The following is a 22,510-nucleotide window of genomic DNA, read 5'->3' on the forward strand; positions in this document are numbered from 1 at the left end:
CTAATTACATTTTGTTAATACTTTATTTTACTTATTTACTGAATTACCTTTCTTTTACTACCACATTTTTCACTAGCATCACTTTTAGTGCAGAATGTAACTAAAGATTCGTGGAATTAAGACAACTATTTCATGGATGTATGTAAATGTTTCATGAGAACTATAATTCTCATGGTTATGAAAAGCACATTGTGAATTCTTTATCAGCTCATTTATTTCAAATTCATAAACACTTTTCCTCGAATCAAAGGCATTATCTACAACTCTGTTGCAGTTGCCAACATATTCCCAGAGTAACTGTTTAAAAGAGTTTAAGAAAAGTACAGACAGCATTGTGGGTGCACTTCCCACCATATGAACTGTTGTGGTTCAACAAAGTGGACTGTTCTCCACCTTCCTAAGCAAACTTAGCCATGGTCAATAAATGTTGGCCCAGCCAACGATGTCCACAGTCCAAGAATGAACTTAAGAGAATGGCGGTGGAAGGTTTCTGACTGTCGGTGGAGGCGACTATAGGTGACCATGCCAGATAACCTCAAGCAACACAGAGTCTAAACGTTTGGGTTTGTGGCTGCACCATTATACCATGGGTAGCAGAGGTCTTGGCTGGTGGTCTGCTATGCCACAACAATGATTGTCAAGGAGTGATAATGGTGGGAACATGAATGGTGTCATTCTGGTTTGTATTTGATGTAGACATTGCCATTTCCATAGGACAATGCTCTGACAATCCAGTGAATCAGCTGATGGATGCATTGATGTCTGCATGTCCCAGTGCATGCTGACTGTAGTTAGTATGAATTTTCCTCAAGACATGCTGACCTCGTATAACATCAGTCTGAATTTCTGCTGAGTAAAACCCAGAATTTGCTAGGAAATGTTTGTTCTGCAATGGAAGATGAGACATTGGCTATCAGAAACTACATCATTGTTGGGTTCATGGGGTTAGAGAACTTTTTCAGCATGGAAAGAGGCCTTTCAGCCCATCGTGTCCCACAGAATAACATCTACATATTCTAGTCACATCTTCCAGCAGTTGACCTGTAGACTTGTAAACCATGGCATTTGAAGTGCTTGGCCAATTAGTTCTGAAATATCTTTTGAGGATTCCTGCCTGTTACATACTTCTAGGCAACGAGTCCCAGATACTACTCTCTGGGTAAGATATTGCTTAGTTCAGTTGGCTGGATAGCTGATTTGTGATGCAAATTGATGCCAACAGGATGGATTTATTTCCCACACAAGCAGAGGTTACGATGATGGACTGCCCTTCTCAGCATTTCCCCTTTCCAGAAATGTAATGACCCTCAAGTTTAACCACCATCAGTCATCTCTCTCTCTAATTGGAGGACAGTCTCTATGATCTGGTAAGGCTTTACCTTTACTGTCTCTCTGAAAAGCTTATTCTTCAAATCCTCTCTAAATATCATGTTGCTCACAAACAAAATGTGTTCCCAGTTGTTGACTCCATTACTAAGGGGTAAAGTTTCTCTCTATCTATCCCATCTGTGCCCCTCTAAACTTTAACATCTCAATCAGATTCCCTTCAGCCTTCCCTGCACAATGCTAAACAGCCTGTCTGTTTAGTTTCTCTTCTTAGCTGAACTACTCTAGCCTAAGCATAACCTGGTGAATCTCCTCTACACCTTCTAGAGTACAATTACATCCTTCCCATAGTGAAATGAACAGAACTGCATGCAGTACTCCAGCAAGCATTGAACTAAAGTCACATACAGCTCTGTCATAAAATACTTGCTCTTGTATCCAATGCTTTGACTCATCAAGGCAAATGCCGATAAGTCTTGACTAGTGTAATGAGGTTGCAGGCATTTAGTTCCATGGTGGAATTAGGACCAAAGGATGATGTGCTTTGAAAGCTATATCAAGTTGCTGTCAGACGTCTTCATATTTCTTGACATCGATCTCCACTTTTACAACAAGTTTCTCAATGCACTTCCCAACGTTTTATTGCATACATCAAGCATCTCCTTCAGTAACCTGACCCCTAAAAGTCCTCATCTCAGACCTGAACAGCAAAGCTCTGCAAACATGAAGTAAAACTGCTCCTGCCTCATGTCTGGCTGCAACACACTTGTATCCAGTGTCTCCCCGGCCAGTATAGTACCCAGTAAGATCAGATATATGCACAATCAGTATCTGGATTTATAGCTGTGAGTGTGAAATCAAGTGGAGAGGTAACTTTATGGGGGTTTATAAAATAATGAGGGAGAGGGATAGGGTGATTAGCCAAGGCCTTTTCCCTGGGGTTAGGGGAGTCCAAAACTAGAGGCCATCGGTTTAAGCTGAGAGGGGAAAGATTTAAAAGGGATCAAAGGGGTAGCTTTCTCACACAAAGAATGGTGTGTGTATGGGTCGAGCTGCCAGAGGAGATTGCGGAGGCAGCTACAATGTCAATATTCAAAAGACATCTGGATGGGTTTATGTATGGGAAAGGTTTAGTGGGATATTGCCCAAATGCTGGCAAATGGGGCTGGATTAATTTGGGATATTATGTTGGCATGGACGAGTTCGACTAAAGCGTCTGTTTCCGTGCTGTACGTCTCTATGACTCTATGTGTCTTCACCATTAATGTTTTCTTGATTCTCCTACATTGTCTGCAAACGTTGTACATCTTGGGGACATGAAAGGAAAAAAGGCACAAGGATAAAATTGTAGTGAGGAAAAAGATAAAATTAGGTGCATATTATCACCTTCTGGACAGTGTGAGTCAGAAGAGGTTTAGTTTTGCTCTTATATCGGAGGTGGGCATCACTGGCTAATCCAGTATTTGTTGCTCGTTGATAATTTCTTCCGAGAATGTGGTGGTGAGCCTGAGTCCTTTGATTTGTTGTACCCATTGGAATGTAGGGACACCTACAATGTTGTTAGGAATGGAATTCCAAGATTTTGACCCAGTGACAGTGATGGAACAGCGATATATTTCCATGCTAGGATGCAGCGTGGGTGAAGAGGCACTCACAGGTGATGGAGTTGCCATGTCTCTGCTGGCCTTGTCTATCTAGGGATCAGGGTAGAGATCATGTGTGTGGAAGAAAATCAAGAAAATGTTGAAATTACTCAGGAAGCAGAGAAACAGAGATAACATTTCAAGTTGTAGACATTTACAGCACGTTAAAAGTCCTTCGGCCCATTACATCCGTGCCAGTCAAAAGCAACCACTTTAGTATTCTAATCCCATTTTCTAGCTCTTGGCCCATAGCCTCGTATGCCTTGGCATCACAAATGTGCATCTAAATAGTTTTTAAATGTGCTGAGGGTTTCCAGCTCTACCACTCTTATAGGCAGTGAGTTCCAGTTTCCCACTAACTGCTGGGTAAGAAAGCTTTTCTTCACATCTCCCATAAAGCTGTTGCCTTTAACTTAAATCTATATTGCTGATCATCAATGCCTCCATCAAGGGGAACAGTTTCTTTTTGTCTACTCTATCTTTGGTTTTATATATCTCAGTCATGTCCTTTCTCAATCGTCTTTTCTCCCATCTCTCTTCAGAAGTAAAATCCTCCATTCCAGACAATATCCTGATAAATCGTCTCTGCACCCTCTCCAGTGCAATCACATCCCTTATATAATGTAATTCAAGAACTGAACACAATACTCTAGCTGTGGCACCCCTGATCTTAAACTCTATGCCTCAGTTATTAAAGGCAAGTGTCCCATATACCTTCTTAATCACTTCATCCACCTGTCCTACTACCTAAAGTGGATGATGTCATTATGTCACACTAACGTCCCCCTAAATCTGCCCAGGGTCCTACCGCTCATCGCATTTTCCCCCACCTTGCACCTAAGTGCATCACTTCACATTTATCTGGAATGAATTCCACTTGCCACTGTCCAAATCCCCTGTAATCACATGCTTTTATCACCATTTGCCACCTCACTATTTTTTGTATTATCTGAGAATTTACAGATCAACTCTCCTATATGCAAGTCTCATTCAAAGTCAAATGATTTTTCATCAGCACGAACAAAGGGTAGAAAATGTCCGGGTTTTTCAATCAGTGGAAGAGGAAAGGGAGGCTGGAAGATTGAAAGGAAAAGTTTGTGATTAGGTCAAGGGCAGGAGAAATTAAACTGTAAAATATTTAATCAGACTCCAGCCAAAGACTTGTAAATTTTTGTTCCGCCCTTTCCCAGTTACTAACATTCTTCCTATTGCAGGGTGACCTGAATTCATGCTCTAAATGTGACCTTACCAGAGTCTTGTTCAGCTGTAACATAAGATGCAACTCCTGTACTCAATGGTCTGCCCAATAACTGGAACATTGTAGGAGTGCACAGATGGAAAAGTCAGCATGAGAGTAAGGTAGAGAATTGAAATGACAAACAACTGAAATCTCAAACTTATGCTTGAAGATTGAATAGTGATGATTAGAAAAGTGATCACCCCCAGTCTACACTTGTGCCTTTGAATGTTAAATAGACCACACAATGAAAAGCGAATGTGTTATGCTAATTGATATAATTACGAGAAAATTGCTGTCTCACTTCGGAGGATTATCTGACACCATAGATGTTGAGGTGGGGGGTGATGAAAGAGCTGCACCTTTTGCGTTTGGACAGAAAGACTGTAAGTTTTATCTTGTGCTCTAAGCCAATCCTGCTATGGGCACATCAAGAGATAACAAGGTGTGGAGCTGGATGAACACAGCAGGGCAAGCAGCATCTCAGGAGCAGGAAAGCTGACGTTTCGCATCTAGACCCTTCATCAAAGTCAAATGATGTTTCATCAGCACTGAAGAAGGGTAGAAAATGTCTGAGATTTTCAACCACTGGAAGTAGAAAGGGAGGCTGGAAGATTGAAAGGAAAAGTTTGTGATTAGATGAAGTGCAGGAGAAATTAAACAGTAAAATATTTCATCACACTCCAGCCAAAGAAGGGTCAAGGCCTGAAACATCAGCTTTCCTGCTCCTAAGATGCTGCTTGGCCTGCTGTGTTCATCCAGCTCCACAACTTGTTATCTCCGATTCTCCAGCATCTGCAGTTCCTATTATCTCACCTGCGCATCAAGATAGCGTTTTGGAGTCTCTTAGGATGTGGGTGTCTGCACATACTCTGTCCCTGAGGCTGCTTGCTCCTTACCTTTAAGGATCTTGCTCCTAATTTACTCCATATGCTCTGTAACACTCCAATTATTTACATCTGCACAGAGTAGGTCATCAAAGAGAGCAAGGTATAGAGCTGGATGAGCAAAGTAGGCCAAACAGCATCAGAGGAGCAGGAAGACTGATGTTTCGGGCCTAGACTCTTCGTCAGAAAATCAAATGCAGCTCTCTAATGTGCAAGGCCCCTATTTTCACATGCTCGTCCTCGACTAGAGTCCACTTTCTTACTGATGTTAGAGTAATGTTCTCCGTTATACCACTGTGATTTAAATGAAACTTTTTACACTACACCAAGAGCTTTAAGGGTGACGAAGGAGTGGATCAAGGTGCAGTGAAGGCTCCTTCAGGATGCTGAAAGGTTAGAGTCAGGGAAGATGTGTTTATAGCCAGCATCGCTCTGGAGGTGGTCAATCCAAGGGGTGAAACCATTGTCTTTTAGAGTCCAACACAACTCCCAGTCTCTCTGCCTCAGTTACTCAGAAAGGACTCACTCTGAAGAGTTCAGTTGAATGCAGCAGAGAGTGACAGCTTTGAGGAAATTAGCCTCAGCAGCTGAGAAAAGGGGAAGGATGGAAGTTTATAAATAAAAGCAGTCAGAAATGTGTTGTGTGTCAATTGTACTTTATTGTTTCTACTGAACATATTTTAAGCGCAATGGCCACTCATGATTTTTTTAAAAATAGTTCTTAGGAGATGGAGAATTTATGCATCTTTCTCTATCCCATAACTAGTGACTTTTCAGAATCAATCCTCCAAATTCTCCCCTCTAAATTTCTCGAAAGCACTGTTTGACCATCTGTCATCCTTTCAAAAGCATCCCAAAAGGACAAAGAGTCATAGAAGTAGAGAGCAAAAGAGTCATATAGCACTGAAATGGGCTCTTCGGTCCAACTCATCCATGTCGACACGTTTGCCAACTCAGACTAGCCTCATCTGCTTGCATTTGGCCCATATTTCTCTAAGTCTTTCCTGTTCATGTATCTGTCAAAATGCCTTTTAAATGCTGTAACTGTACCTGCATCTACCACTTCCTCTGGCAGTTCATTTCACATACTAACCACAATCTGTGTGAAAATGTAACTCCTAAGGTCTCGTTCTCTTTCTCTTCTCACTTTCAAAAAATATGCCCTCAGGTTTTGAACTCCCCTGCCTTGGGGAGAAGGCCTTATTAACCTTATGGATGCCCCTCAATGTGTTATCCCAGTGAAAAAAACTCCCAACCCATCCAGCCTGTCCTTGTAACTGAAACCCTCCAGTCCCGGAAATATTCTGGTAAACCTTTTCTGAACACTCTCCTATTTGAAATATCCTTCTTATAGCAGGGCAAACAGAACTGTAGACTGTACTCCAAAAGTGACCACACCAATGTCCTGTGCAACTGAAATATAATGTTCCAACTCTTGTACTTAATGGTCTGGCCAATGAAGGCAAGCACGATAGGACCCTCTTCACCACTCCTGTCTACCTGTGACACAATTTTCAAAGAACTATGTACTTGAACCCCTAGGTCTCTCACTGTTCAACAACATTTCCAGAGACCTACCATTAGCTGTGTAAGTCTTGCCCTTGTTCGTTTTACCAGAAGGCAATGCATCACATTTATCCACATTAAACTCCATCTGCCACTTCCCAATCCATTGATTCAATTGATCAAGATCCCTTGTAATGTTAGACAAACTTGTTCATTATCCACTATATCACCAATTTTGGCATCATCTGCAAACTTATTTACCATGCTTCCTCAATCTTCATCCAAATTGTTTATATAAATGACCAGCAATAGTGGACCAGCACCTGTTCCTGCAAAACGCCACTGGTTAAAGGCCTCCTGCCTGGAAAGCAGCCCTCCGACACCACCCTCTATCTCCTACCATCAAGCCAATTCTGTGTCCAACTGGCAACGTCTTCCTGAACACCATGCGATCAAATTTTACTAACTAGTCTACCATGTGGCACCTTGTCAAAGGATTTACTAAAGTCCGTGTAGACAATGTATACCACTCTGCCCCTATCTAACGTCTTGGTCATATCCTTAAAAAAAAACTCTATCAAGTTTTTGAGGCATGATATCCCTGCACAAAACCATGTTGACTATCCCCAATCAATCCTTGCCTCTCCAAATACGTATAAATCTTATCTCTTAGAATCCCGTCCAACACTTTACCCACCATTGAGATCAGACTCACCGGTTGACAGTTCCCAGGCTCTTCCTTACAGCTGGAACATGACTTTTTATTTCGGCGTCTCATCTGCCCAGAACAGAAGAAGCAAAATCATTTTTAACACTGATAGACATCCTAATCTGGCCTCAGTCACTGCACCAAGTAATTTGAAGTGAAGTGATGTGGTATCATGCAAATAAAGGTACGTTTTACTTTGCGGCAAATTGGCAGGGAGAACACACCCTTATCTCATGTCACAAGAGGATCAGCTAACATAACATTCAGCAGTGCACTGACAACGTTTCATATTCCCTGTTTTAAGGGATTTTTACACATTTTAGGGTACCTAGACAACAAACTGAGTTATATACAGCAATGCCTTTGATAAGTCATTATTGAACAGTTGGTAAGTTAAATCACTGCTTCCCTTCCTACAGGAGAGGACAGAACTCAAGGGGTGTACAATACTTAGGCCAGTAAATTCATAGCAGTGCAGATCACTATTGTAGTGAGGCTTTCATCTGCCATCAATGTATGACATATAATAATTAGAAGGGAATTATAAGTCAATGGCGAATTAAATCCAGCCAAGCTGGTGATAATGAAAGAAGAATTCCAAAGAAAAAATCAAGGAGACATCAGCTCAGTGGCCTCACATCAGAAATGAGTTCTGAGTTCTCAGGGCCCCAACTCAGTTCTGAGGAAAGGTCACCAACCAAAGGTGTAGGTCTGGATTTTAACTGTCTGAGGTATTGGCACAGTAGGTACTCAGCAGTGTGTCCAGAGGCCAGGAGTTACCTTTGTGTGTTGATGTCTTTTTAATGCAACCATTGCATTTAGTTTTAACTCATGTACTTCCTGGCCAGTTGGGGCAGCACTTGGGTAGACAACCATTATCAATTCATTCAGAGATAATGGGAACTGCAGATGCTGGAGAATCCAAGATAACAAAGTGTGAAGCTGGATGAACACAGCAGGCCAAGCAGAGATGCTGTGTTCATCCAGCTCCACACTTTATTATCAATTTAATGCAGCTTTCACACTTTACAGCTTCCATACGAGCAAAATTATCTCACTATAGAATATAAACTGAGGTACATTATAGCCGAAATGGCATGTCGATGTGAACCAATAGAATCTTAATTTAAGAATTCCAGTATACTGTTAGTTATTTGTGGGCTCATGAAGAATTAAGTATGAGAGTACAGTTGTTTAATAATTTCTTATAATTATATATTATAATAACCTATTTTGGCCTGAAGTATAATCATGAGTATGTTATCACAGAGCAAATGCTACTTAAAAATATTTTATTGCATGATAATCCTATTTTAAATTTGTGCACAATTTTTAAATCCACCATAAGAAGCAATTGAATTTTCAAAGAAATATATGAAGATTATAGTCTGTTCTAATTGTATAATAGGGTGGAGGGCCTTTGTATCAGCATGTAAGAGGAAGTCTCAAGGTGAGAGCCTTAGCCCTCTGCTGTGAACTAAAGAAAAGCTGCTCCAGTCTGTGTGTCTGTCATGATTATTATATTATTCTAGCTTTAAGTATGTTGGTGTTATTAGTGCTCATGTTAAATCTTATGGAGAAAGAGATCTTCATGGATCACAATAGCCAACTTTTTCACATGGTTAGAAAGGCAAATCCATAGCTCCCATTCCTTGCACTACCATGTGAGACCTTGTTCCAGGCAAATTTTGTAATTCTCACACTGCTGGGGTCCTGGTTTAAAATAAACATTTAATTGTTGTGACCCAATGGCTCAGTGGTTTGCACTGCTGCCTCACAAAGCCAGTGATCCAGGTTTGATTCCAGCCTTGGGTGGCTGTGTGGAGTTTGCATGGGTTGTCTGCATGGGTTTCTTCCAATTTCTGTGATTCCCTTGCACAGTCCAAATATGCTCACGTTACAGGGATTGGCCATGCTAAATTGCCCATAGTGTCCAGGGATGTGCAAGCTAGATGGAATAGCTATCAGAAATGCAGGGTTACAGGGAAAGGGTAGGGGCGTTCATCTGGATGGGATGGTCTTCTGAAGGTTGGTGTGGACTTGATGGTTCAAATGGTCTGTTTCCGTACTATAAAGCAATTCTAGGGTTCTATGCTGGGTTAATTTGGAGTTTTCCCTTCACAATGCTATGTAGTCTAAGGATGCAGAAGGGAATGGGAGGCGTAAGTGAGAATGAGGAAATTGCCTGAAGAGGTGAGCAGAAGGATCACAATGCCACACTGGGTACTGTTTTCAAGGGTTGAATGACCTATTCTGATCTGGAAAAGCACATTCAAGTGTCTGCTGATGCGTATCTAATGCCAACACACATTTCCAATGTCTCCTGCTGACTGTCATACTTACTGGTATTGGAATTATGTGAAAAACTTAAGGACAACAAAGCACTAGATATTTTGACTGAAGAAACTGCCAAGGACAAAGGAGAATTACTGGAAATCATTTTATAGAAAGGGTTGGGAACCCACCTCTGTGTTTCACTGATACCTGGTTAGCTTTGACAATGGTAGATTGAAGATTGTTATTCGCGCTTGATGGATTGAGGATCTCATGTTCACACTCACATGACTGAATGACACCCCATCTTAACAAAGGCTGTAATTAGAAGCTTGATTAGTTGCTATAGAAGTCAGCGACACCAAGATGAGATACAAAAACAGAAGTTGCCGGAAAAGCTCAGCAGGTCTGGCAGCATCTGTGAAGATAAAAACAGAGTTAACATTTCGGGTCCGGTGACCCTTCCTCAGTTCACAGATGCTACCAGACCTGCTGGACTTTTCCAGAAACTTTGTTTTTGTTCCTGATTTACAGCATCCGCAGTTCTTTCGGTTTTTATTTATGATAGAATATTGAAAAGTAATTTCACTCTCTTTGATAACAATGTGTGGAGCTAGATGAACACAGCAGGCCAAGCCGCATCTCAGGAGCACAAAAGCTGACGTTTCGGGCCTAGACCCTTCATCAGAGAGGGGGATGGGGAGAGGGTTCTGGAATAAATAGGGAGAGAGGGGGACGCGGACCGAAGATGGAGAGAAAAGAAGATAGGTGGAGAGGAGAGTATAGGTGGGGAGGTAGGGAGGGGATAGGTCAGTCCAGGGAAGATGGACGGGTCAAGGAGGCGGGATGAGGTAGTAGGTAGGAAATGGAGGGTTGGCTTGAGGTGGGAGGAAGGGATGGGTGAGAGGAAGAACAGGTTAGGGAGGCAGAGACAGGCTGGACTGGTTTTGGGATGCAGTGGGGGGAGGGGACGAGCTGGGCTGGTTGTGTGGTGCAGTTGGGGGAGGGGACGAGCTGGGCTGGTTTTGGGATGCAGTAGGGGAAGGGGAGATTTTGAAGCTGGTGAAGTCCACATTGATACCATTGGGCTGCAGGGTTTCCAAGCGGAATATCAAGCAGATGTTTACCTGCACATCTGCCAATGTGGTATATTGTATCCATTGCTCCTGGTGTGGCTTCCTCTACATTGGGGAAACCAAGCGGAGGCTTGGGGACCGCTTTGCAGAACACCTCCGCTCGGTTCGCAATAAACAACTGCACCTCCCAGTCGCGAACCATTTCAACTCCCCCTCCCATTCCTCAGACGACATGTCCATCATGGGCCTCCTGCAGTGCCACAATGATGCCACCCGAAGGTTTCAGCAACAGCAACTCATATTCTGCTTGGGAACCCTGCAGCCCAATGGTATCAATGTGGACTTCACAAGCTTCAAAATCTCCCCCTCCCCTACTGCATCCCAAAACCAGCCCAGTTCTTCCCCTCCCCCCACTACATCCCAAAACCAGCCCAGCCTGTCTCTGCTTCCCTAACCTGTTCTTCCTCTCACCCATCCCCTCCTCCCACCTCAAGCCGTACCTCCATTTCCCACCTACCACCTCATCCCACCTCCTTGACCTGTCCATCATTCCTGGACTGACCTATCCCCTCCCTACCTCCTCACCTATACTCTTGTCTCTACCTAGCTTGTTTTCTCTCCATCTTCGGTCCACCTCCCCCTCTCTCCCTATTTATTCCAGAACCCTCTCCCCATCCCCCTTTTCTGATGAAGGGTCTAGGCCCGAAACGTCAACTTTTGTGCTCCTGAGATGCTGCTTGGCCTGCTGTGTTCATCCAGCTCCACACTTTGTGGTCTTGGATTCTCCAGCATCTGCAGTTCCCATTATCACTCTCTTTGAATAGCCTTTAGTCCAATTTTGGACCCTCTCTCAATTTCGTTATCACAAAATAATTTTACTCAGAATAAACTCCAAGTGCAATCACTTGCACTTTGAACCAGGACAGATTGCAGTTTAAAACAGAGTCTTTTCACTAACATTTTGCTTACATTTGCCACAACATTGGGATTACATGATCACCAGCAAGAAAGTTGAGATAACAATGTGTAGAGCTGGATAAACACAGCAGGCCAAGCAGTGTCATAGGAGCAGCAAAGCTAATGTTTCAGGACTAGACGAGAAGAAAGTTTATTTCTTTGGGCTTTTGCTTTAAAATCCTGCCTCCCCCTCTCTATAACTTTGCAAGCCAATGTGTGTTTGTGTCTGTCAAGTGATGGGGGGCGGGGGGGTGGGTGTGCGGTGCTGGGGTTTATGCCTTAATAATATTTACACATTTAACTGGGTGAAATTTAATCGTAAAAAAAAACTCTTCAATTGCTACATCAAAAGTTGGCTGGTTTGCATCTTCAGTGTTTTAAACGATCAGGATCATACTGAGTTGAGAAAGAGAATTCTCCCCCTCTCTATAACTTTGCAAGCCAATGTGTGTTTGTGTCTGTCAAGTGATGGGGGGCGGGGGGGTGGGTGTGCGGTGCTGGGGTTTATGCCTTAATAATATTTACACATTTAACTGGGTGAAATTTAATCGTAAAAAAAAACTCTTCAATTGCTACATCAAAAGTTGGCTGGTTTGCATCTTCAGTGTTTTAAACGATCAGGATCATACTGAGTTGAGAAAGAGAATTATATTTAATCTCTATTTTAACCAAAATCAGGAGTGAAAACAATGAAAGCTATTCAGTCAGCAGACTTAGTAGTATTAGGAAGGGCCAATATAATTAGATGGTTAGACGATGATTTCTGCAACTGAGGACAATCTTGCAGGTTGTACAGCCTGCCCAGTGCAATGTTTACAAACATCAGCTGGGGCCTGGAGACGAACGTGGAGTGGAAAGGGGTAGATCAGATTGTTATGCTATATATGGCAAGGGAACAGAAAGGTACAGGAATAAGCTGTTGCTAAGGGGGTCCTGGTAACTATGACTTAACTTGGAAGCCACAAAGGTATTAATTTGTGAATTTCTGCCTGAGCCATAATTGTATTTGCATCACATAATCATGGATGCTTGGCTCAAAGATTAATGTGGGAATACATTTTAATTCCTGAGGTACTGGCATACAGAGTATGGCAAGTGACAGCTATACCACTAGGACAGTTTTCATCTTAACTGTGCTGGAGTAGTGTCCTCATGAACAATTTAACTGGGACTATAGAGGGGGCTATAAACCAATTAGTGGGTGGGGGAGAGGGTTTCATCTGAGCTGAGATTGGTCTATTAAAAAGTCAGATCACGGTTATAATCTAGGTTAGTTACATCGGCAATGCAGACCACAACGTAACAGGAAGGCACAAAGTGTACAAATGTAAGAAATTACCAACAAATAAGGTCAGAGTAGTCAAAAACTGTAAAACAACAGAGTAAAATGTTCTTTATCTTGATATTCACTACATCCAAAACAAGATATGCCAATGGATAGCACAAATAAATGATAAACCAAGATGTTTTTCAAAGCTGACTTAGGCTGGAGTCTAAATACTCAAAATTTCAGAAAAACAGAATGATTGGATCAGGAGATAACAAGGTGTAGAGCTGGATGAACATAGCAGGCCAAGCAGCATCTGAGGAGCAGGAAGGCTGACTTTTTGGGCCTAGACCCTTGATTGGAACGGGAGGTGTTATTAGAGACAGGACCCAGACAGGAGAGAAACATTGCCCTGTTTTGGTGACTGAAGGAACCATTTTGAAAGAAGATAAGCCATGGTAAAGGAATGAAGTCACTATGCACCTCCCAAGCAATAGCAACATTACAGAGCTGAGTAAGAATCAAGAAATAATTGGAAGCTGTAAGAAAGATGGATTTTAAGAAATGGAGATTTTGATCTTCATATGGATTGGCCATGTTAATTTTGCAAAGAAAGTCAGTAGATTGAGTTCAAAGAGAGTATTTGGGACTGTTTCTTTCAGTGATGCATTTTGGAAGCATCAGAGAACAAGTTATATTAATATGAGAATATACAGGATTAATTAATGGCCTTACATCAAAGGATCCGCTGGGCAACAGTGACTTTAACATAGTAAAACCCCACATTCAATTTACTATGAGAAATATGGGTCTAAATCTAGATACACAAATTTAACACAGGGTGTGAAGAAAGAGTTCACCAAAATGGTTTGGGAAAATAGATTAAAATTTAAGGTAGTAGATTAGTAGTGGCAGACAACTAAGGAGACATTTCATAACTCTCAGCAATTGAGAAAGAAAAACTTTGCAAGAGGAATGTATTATCCATGGCTACCGAAGGAAACTAAGAACTTTATCTAATTTTAAAAATATGCTGTGAAGATTAATGGTGGGAAGGAGGTTAGGAATTTTTGTAGAAACCAGGAAAGTATGACATAAAAAAAGGCATATATTGCAATGAGAGAGATAGGTAGAATGAAATACAAAAACAGACAGTAAAGGATATAAAATAAAGGAACAGCTGAAGTGTTGATCAGTTAGGGGATGAGGTTGGAGAATAATAATATGAAACAATGAGATGGCATGGACTTTATCATGATAAGCGTTTTATTTCTGTATGTGCCTTCAAAATAGAAAACACAAAAAGCACCCGATGAATGATAGAAAATAAATAGGCAAAGGGGAGTGTGGAACCCATGGTGAGTGCAATAACTGGAGGAAATTGCTGGATAAATTAATGGGACTAAAAGCTAACAAAGACCTGAGGACTAGAGTCAAACCTTTTGGAGATCTGTGCTCCTGCTTGGTGTCTTCACTGTTTCTGCATGAGGATCAACCATTGTATTCACACACTGTTGTGACCGTTTTGCAGAAAATTAACATAATTATTCATTGCAAGGCAACAAGAAGTGACTTGGCAGTCAAGCGGGTAACATCGAAATTACAACCCAAAGGCCAATTAAGTTGTCTGCCCAAGAAGGTACCATCTGCTCTTGGACACCTGCTACCCTTGTTCCCTCAAAACTGACAGAGACAGCCGGCTCACTTTCCTTATCTTGATGGCACACAGAGGACCCTCTCCTCAGACTGTGGTACAACAGTATCTCTTGGGTCAGCAGGCGGAGGTGAATGCAATGGCCATCACTAAGGAGAAGGTGCTGCGGAAGCTGAAAGGTCTGAAACTGGATAAGCCACCCTGACCAGATCTGAGGAGACTGTAGAGGTGACCTTTCAGGAATTACTGGAATCAGGGAGAGTCCCAGAAGACTGGAAAATGGCTCTGATTAAGACAGATGAGATTATGGAGTACTTGGAAGTGCATGGTAAAATCGGGCTGACTCAGTGTAGCTCCGTCAATGTGATGCTGTGCCTGAGATACAAAAATAAGGAGAAGGATAGGTAGTGTTGAGCGAGCAGAGAGCTGCAGAAGGCGAGGAGAGCAGGCAACGAAGTGACAGATGAAATACAATACGGGAAATTGTGAAGTAATACCGTTTAGCAGGAAGAATAGAGGCTTGGAATATTTTCTAAATGGGGAAAGGTTTCAGAAATCTGAAGGACAAAGGGAGATGTGCGGCTTGGTGGCTTGGTGGTTAGCACTGCTACCTCACAGCACCAGGGACTGGGTTTGGTTCCAACTTTGGGTGACTGTCTATGCAGAGTTTGTATATTCTCCCTGCATCTAAATGGGTTTCCTTTGGTTGCTCCGGTTTCCTCTCACAGTTCAAAGACGTGAAGTTTAGTTGGATTGGCCATGCTAAATTGCTCGAAGTGTACAGGGGTGGCGGGTATGTGAATTGGGTAGATTAGTTGCGGGAAAGCAGGGTTATAGGAAAAGATTAGGAGAATGGCTCTGGATGGGATGCTGTTTGGAGGGGCATTGTGGACTTGTTGGGCTGAACGACCAGTTTTCACACTGTAGGGGGTCAATGATTTTATGACTTTGGAGTCCTAGTTCATGATTCACTTCTCCCCTTAATGGAGGGATGAATGACCGGGGGCATAGATTTAAATTAAAGGGTAGAGTTCAGCGGAGATGTGAGGAAAGACTTTTTCACTCAAGGGGTGTTGGGAATCTGGCTGTAAGGGTATTAGAAGTAGAAACTCTCATATCATTTACGAAATATTTAGATGTGCATTTCTGACATCAAGGCCTACAAGTCTATTGGACAAGTGCTGGAAGATGGGATTAAAATAGTTAGGTGATTGTTTTTGACCAATGTGATGTGATGGACCAAAGCCTGTGCTATGACTCAACCCTGTCCCTTGTCAGTGTGCAGTGACCCTGAGGTTAAACCATCGTCAGTTGTCTCTCTCTAATGAGAGACACGAGGCGACATTACCTTCCCTGATTTGTGTCATATTGATCTAGAGTCATCGAGTCATAGAATCATCTAGCACGGAAACAGACCTTTCAGTCCAATACATCCGTGCGAACCAGACAACCCAACCTGACCTAGTCCCACTTGCCAGCATTTGGCCCATATCCCTCTAGATCCTTCCTATTCGTATATCCAGATACACTTTAAATGTTGTGATTGTACCCATCTCTACCACTTCCCTTGGCAGCTCATTCCATACATGTACCACCATCTGCATGAAAATATTACCCATTGGGTCCTTTTTAAATCTTTCCCCTCTCACGTTAAACCTATACCATTCCGTTTTGGATGTATTTACCCTAGGAAAAAGATTTAGGCTATTCACTCCATCTATGCCCCTAATGATTTTCCCTCAGCTTCCTACACGCCAAGGAAAACAGCCGCAGACTACTCGGCCTCGAACTATAGCTCAAAACTTTCAGCCCTGGCAAAATACTTGTAAATCACTTCTGCACCCACTCAAATTCAGGTCAGACCCAAGACGTCAGCTTTCCTGCTCCTCTGATGCTGCCTGGCCTGCTGTGTTCCTCCAGCTCCACACTGTGTCATCTCTGACTCCGGCATTGGCAGTTCTTACTATCTCTGAATGATATCAGCTAACACTGATATGTAGACATGCACATTGATGAATTTCTTACCTTGTGAAATGTATTTTGCTTGCAAAGTATTGTGCTTTGCAGGAAATCTTAAATATAACTAGCAAATGCTGGAAATACCCGATGGCTATCAGACAAAAACAAACAGACTTATCCTTTCAGTTCTCTAACTCTTCATTGAATCCTGAATGGCATGATTCCATTATTTACATCTGTTTGTGTATATTGAAGTGTGTTTAAATTGCAGCTGAGGTAAGCATGGATTTAAACATCGAGAGGCATTGCAAATATCTAACTTAATAAGAAACTGACTCGTGTACATCAACAAATCCAGAAAATGGTTCAGCACAATTTTTTAAAACACCTTCTCTGAACTGAGATCAGGTTAGTCACATAATTACTCTTGTTAAAAAAGTTTATTTCTTAAGATAGATTTGTTGGATTCATAAAACAACTCCAATTTATGACTCAATGCATGTCTTTCAATGCAAGGTGAAATGATAAGCAACTGTGTTCTATTATGCTATCCAACAGTTCTGGCTCAAGAATTAATTTTTTTCTTCTTTAAAAATTCTTTCATGGGTTGTGGGCATCACTGGCTGGTCAACCCTGGTGGGACAGGAACCTATTCAGGACATAAGCCTGGAGTTCTGCATTATTACTCAGTGGTATTAACATTACCCCACCACCATTTGCAATGCTACCCATGAATTTTAACGAAATTTATTTATGTCCAAATTATTTCTCAGTTCTGGCCCATCGTGAAACTTTATCTTTGTTTCTCTGTCTCATGGATCTTGTCTCCTCCTGGAACTTTCCTGTACCATTTCTTACTGTTTTGAAAATATTTCAAGTCACAACCAGCAGTTCTTCAAAAGGCTAGAATTTAGGTCACAGTTTAAGTTTTCCTCTCAGCTGAATTTGTCAACTTTACTCCACTGTTTCTCACTTGCACTGAGGAGAATATCGCAAATCACAAGATGTAAGCTCAGTCTCACAGCAGAAGAGGTTTCAGATCATTTTCTGAATGTCTTTCATTTTCTCTTATATATTCTGCACCTCCGTTTGCAATCGAAGCAAGGCCAGAGATAATTTACAGTAATAAGAGAATGAGGCAGCTGAGTAAGATTGCCACACAGTTCGCTACAGAGTGTAATAAACATGATAGTTCTGAGAAATATGCTGGATTGTTAAGGGGTCTGAGGAAATAGGCTAGACAAGAGCTGTGACAGTACAATGAGTCCTGCTTCCACTACTTCCTCAGTAAAATGTGAGGCTGGATGAACACAGCAGGCCAAGCAGCATCTCAGGAGCACAAAAGCTGACGTTTCGGGCCTAGACCCTTCATCAGAGAGGGGGATGGGGAGAGGGAACTGGAATAAATAGGGAGAGAGGGGGAGGCGGACCGAAGATGGAGAGAAAAGAAGATACCCCCTATTTATTCCAGTTCCCTCTCCCCATCCCCATCTCTGATGAAGAGTCTAGGCCCGAAACGTCAGCTTTTGTGCTCCTGAGATGCTGCTTGGTCTGCTGTGTTCATCCAGCCTCACATTTTATTATCTTGGAATTCTCCAGCATCTGCAGTTCCCATTATCTCTCTCCACTACTTCCTCAGTTCATTTAATAGCTTCACCTCTCACTACATTAATGCTATTCCTCACAACACCTTTGGATTTTGTTCCAATCCCATATGAGTCTCACTACAGCCTATCTCGACATTGGTAGCATTTTGCTGCATCATTTATATTTTGTCAATTGTTCAGGTGGATTTCTAGCTAGACAGTGGTGTGATGCCAGTTAAGATGGATTACTGCTTGTTCAGCACCCAGTTAATGGCCCAGCTCACCTCATTAATGCTCAGCTGACTATCTGCCTATCTGAATTGGCCATCGAGAGTTTGCAACATGAAAATTAGAGTGAGTACCTGGCAACTTCAGCTCGCTGCTAGCTCCAAAGGACCACTAGGCTGCACACGGGGCAGCAACACCTCACAGTGTGCATCAAGGCTTGGGCATCAGCCACATGCCACACATGTCCATGGATACTGGCATCTGACACATGGCAGCCAATGAGAACCCTCATGGCACATCTCCAACTCAGCCTAAAGGATGGTTCATCCTCAGGCAGTACCACCAGCTCTCATTGCAATGTTGCACAAGGAGTCTCTGTAATATCAGCCAGCTCTCAGACTGGACTAGGCTACATCACCAGGCTCCTCATTTGCTGTCATAGCACTTTCTCTCTCTCTCTCCCTTTGAGCCTATCTCGATGCTCACAACACCCCTACTTTGCATGGAATTGCCTTATCTTTGTGTACACTGCTCCCTCAGCCAAACCAAACCGCTTTCTTCGGAAAATCATCATGTCCCAACAAACGCCTCTTTAACCTTGCTATCATTCATGTCTTTATCCCCCGCTGAACACCAACACAAAGGACTCATTATGGACCTCACACACATTCCTCCAGCTCTATGTGTAAATTTCCTCCTTTGTCCTCAAGTGGACCTACCCTTTCCCTAATTACTCCCTATTCCTAATACATATTTAAAGTGCCTTGGCATTCTCCTTAATGTTACTTGCCAAGGACGTTGTCCTTGAGAAAGTGATGGTGAACCCCTTCTGCGCGGTCCAGGTGTTACAGGTACACGCACAGTGCTGTTAAGGAGGGAGTTCCAGGAATTTACCCCAGTAACAATGAAAGGATATAGTTCCAAAATTGAGTTGATGCATGTGTGCCTTGGAAAAATGGTTTGCCTATGCACTCCCTGACGCTAATCACTTCATAGTGTTTCTGTGACACAAAGTTGCAAAGCAACATTATGCAGCTTTGATGATAACCAGTTTGTGTGATTGCTAGATCCCAGCTTCAGATATCACTGTAAATCAGATGAACAGGAAGTTCTTTCAAGCAGCAACCTCAGAGAGACATTGATAGGCAGAGAGTTGAAGAGCTGCTTTCACTTGGCAAGGCACCACGTATACACTTGAAGGAAAAGCTGCTTCTGACCAAGAAGTGACTACATATCGAGGATCAGTCTCAGAAAGTCAACAAAACAATTTGCCCCATTGTTCTTGCACGAATTCCCACTCTAATGGTGAGTATTTTTAATTGGATATGGTACAGGGAGAAATGGTTCATCAATTTCAATTTGCTTTAGCTTGATGCATGTAATGTTTGTTAGTAAATCAATGACACAGATTTGTACTTTTACTCATTAACTTATCTTGCTGTCCTCATGAATGCTGAGCTTTTTGAGTTGGGGTTTCTAGAATGAGTGAAAATGAGTTATATCTAAACTATGTCTAGGAAACTGGGGTTTCAGAGTGAGCTGGTTTAGTTTGAGGTGTATTCATCTTAAAACTAGGGTTTATAATTGATGGCAAAGTAAGGGTTCTACACTGATGTCCAGTTTGTTGTTCTGATTCAAAATGTTTGCCTGCACATGGCACAGGACAGAATCAAAAGGGAATTAGTAACCGAGCTGATACCGAGGTAAGGGATTTACATTGTCATACAACAGCAAAAATGGTCTGCATCATATCTTGTCTTGTTGACTGATAACATAAAGTAATGGGATAGCAAATATTGGTTACTGGAAGCGGAAGCTGTGCTGTAACTAAAAATAAAGGGAAGTAGGAAAAGAAGGAGGGGTTTGGAATTAGAACAATCCAATCATCCACGGTACCTGAGATAATGGGAACTGCAGATGTTGGAGAATCCAAGATAACAAAGTGTCAAGCTGGATGAACACAGCAGGCCAAGCAGCATCTCAGGAGCACAAAAGCTGACATTTCGGGCGAAGGGTCTAGGCCCAAAACGTCAGCTTTTGTGCTCCTGAGATGCTGCTTGGCCTGCTGTGTTCATCCAGCTTCACACTTTGTTATCATCCATGGTACCTATCTGTCTTTCTAAAGGCAAGAACTCTTGGTATTTTCCTGATCAATCCGTTCAATGATGTTACTGCACATGTCCATCCTGGGCCTCCTGCACTGCCACCCATAGGTTGCAGGAACAGCAACTCATATTCTGCCTGGGAACCCTGCAGCCCAATGGTATCAATGTGGATTTCACCAACTTCAAAATCTCCCGTTCCCCCCACTGCATCCCAAAACCAGCCCAGCCCATCCCCACCTCATTAACCTGTTCTTCCTCTCACCTATCCCCTCCTCCCACCTCAAGCCGTGCCTCCATTTCCTACCTACTAACCTCATCCTGCTCCCTTGGCCTGTACTATCCCCTCCCTACCTCCTGACCCGTACTCTCCTCTCCACCTATCTTCTCCTCTATCCATCTTTGGTCCGCCTCCTGCTCTCTCCCTATTTATTTCAGAATTCTCTCCCCATCCCCCTTTTCTGATGAAGGGTCTAGGTCCGAAACATCTGCTTTTGTGCTCCTAAGATGCTGCTTGGCCTGCTGTGTTCATCCAAATCCACACATTGTTATCTAAGATTCTCCAGCGTCTGCAGTTCCCATTACAAAAGATGAGCAGGCTAGGTGGATTAGCAATGGGAAATCAGGATTACAGGGATTGGGTAGGATACTGTTTAGAGGGTCAGTGTGGACGTATTAGGCCAAATGGCCTGGTTCCACACTGTACAGCTTCTATGATTCTATAGCAACTCCTACTCATCTTGGACCTAATTGGCATCATCCTTATTTTCAAATTGAGCCTCTAGTTTGAAACTCCCCAACTTGGGGAAACATCTTACATGCATTTATGCTGTCTCTCCCCTTAAGTATGTTCTTGTCTTCAATGAGATCACCTCTTATTCTTTAATAAATTAGAGAGTACAAGCTGTTTGCCCAATCTTTCACATAAGACATGCCAAGTCATCATAAGAATAAATCTAGTGAAATTCTGTTGCACGCCTTCTATGGCAATTGTAGCTCCTCAGCGGCTAAAATGGCACACAATACGATCCTCCAGGTGTGGTCGAAGCAAGCTCTTAAACAGTTGGAGCAAGACTTCACTAATACTGTACTCAAAACCTTTTATAGTAAAGCCTGGCACTCCATTAGCCCACCTAATAGCATGCCACACCTATACATTGGCCTTAGATAACTTACCAACAAGGACACCTAGATCAATTTGTGCATTTCCACTTTCCAACCTCTTCCCATTTAGGAACATTCTGCACATTTTTTCCTCCTAACAAAGTGGATGACCTCACATTTCTCAACATTATATTCAATCTGCTACGTTCTTGCCTATTCACTAAGCCTGTCCAAATCCTCTTTAAAACTGGCTTATATCTTCCTCACAACACACATGCTCACTTAGCTTTGAGTGATTCTCTTGCGGTGTGATAATCAGATGGGAAAGTCCCCGGGCTGGTAATCCAGAGTCCGATGCTAATGACTTGTGATGAAGTTCAATTTCCAGTGTGACAGTTGGTGAAATGTGGTGGTTCAAAAAGATGGGTCCAAACTGAGCTGCCACTAGCAGGGTATTTGTTCTTGATGCAGCAATGCTTATATTGGTTACCACAAGATAAGAACCAGATACGACTTATGTGATCTCGAAAGATTCATGTTTAATGCAGCTCCTGAATTTCACATATATTTACATGCACAGGCACTTCAGTGTTTTAGCTAGTATTAACAAAAATGAGCACATTTCCCTAGGCATGCCATGCTTCAAGTGGCCCCAGTTAAGATGGAATCTGAAGCCTTTATGTCCTCAGGGCACGTAATATTGTGTAGTTGCGATGTCACAAGCATACTTTTTCCACGTATACTTGTATACTGACTTGTTGACATAACACAACAACAGCTATTTTTCTGGCATAGTTCAGAACCAGCAATAAATGTTTGCCTAGACAGCAATGCCACACTTTGTGAAAGAATATTAAACAAACTGAATCAAGCAAGGAATTTAGAAGATGCTTGTGGAAGACAAGTTCCCTAAAAGTTCGAAAACAAGGGTGCAATGTTATCCCAGACAACAAAGTGTGGAGCTGGATGAACACAGCAGGACAAGCAGCATCTTA

General features: G+C 42.4%; 1 protein-coding gene across 1 annotated transcript in view; it reads left to right on the top strand.

The window, feature by feature from the left end:
- Positions 1-19,459: 19,459 nt before the first annotated feature.
- LOC125453613 (interleukin-13 receptor subunit alpha-2-like) overlaps positions 19,460-22,510 on the top strand; it is a 51,928-nt gene continuing 48,877 nt past the window's right edge. The window contains exon 1 of the mRNA XM_059646943.1: positions 19,460-19,614. The gene's annotated coding sequence lies outside the window, so the exon portion shown is untranslated. The remainder of the gene's footprint in view (positions 19,615-22,510) is intronic.

The sequence above is a fragment of the Stegostoma tigrinum genome, chromosome 6, assembly GCF_030684315.1.
Source record: "Stegostoma tigrinum isolate sSteTig4 chromosome 6, sSteTig4.hap1, whole genome shotgun sequence".
Classification (NCBI taxonomy): domain Eukaryota; kingdom Metazoa; phylum Chordata; class Chondrichthyes; order Orectolobiformes; family Stegostomatidae; genus Stegostoma; species Stegostoma tigrinum.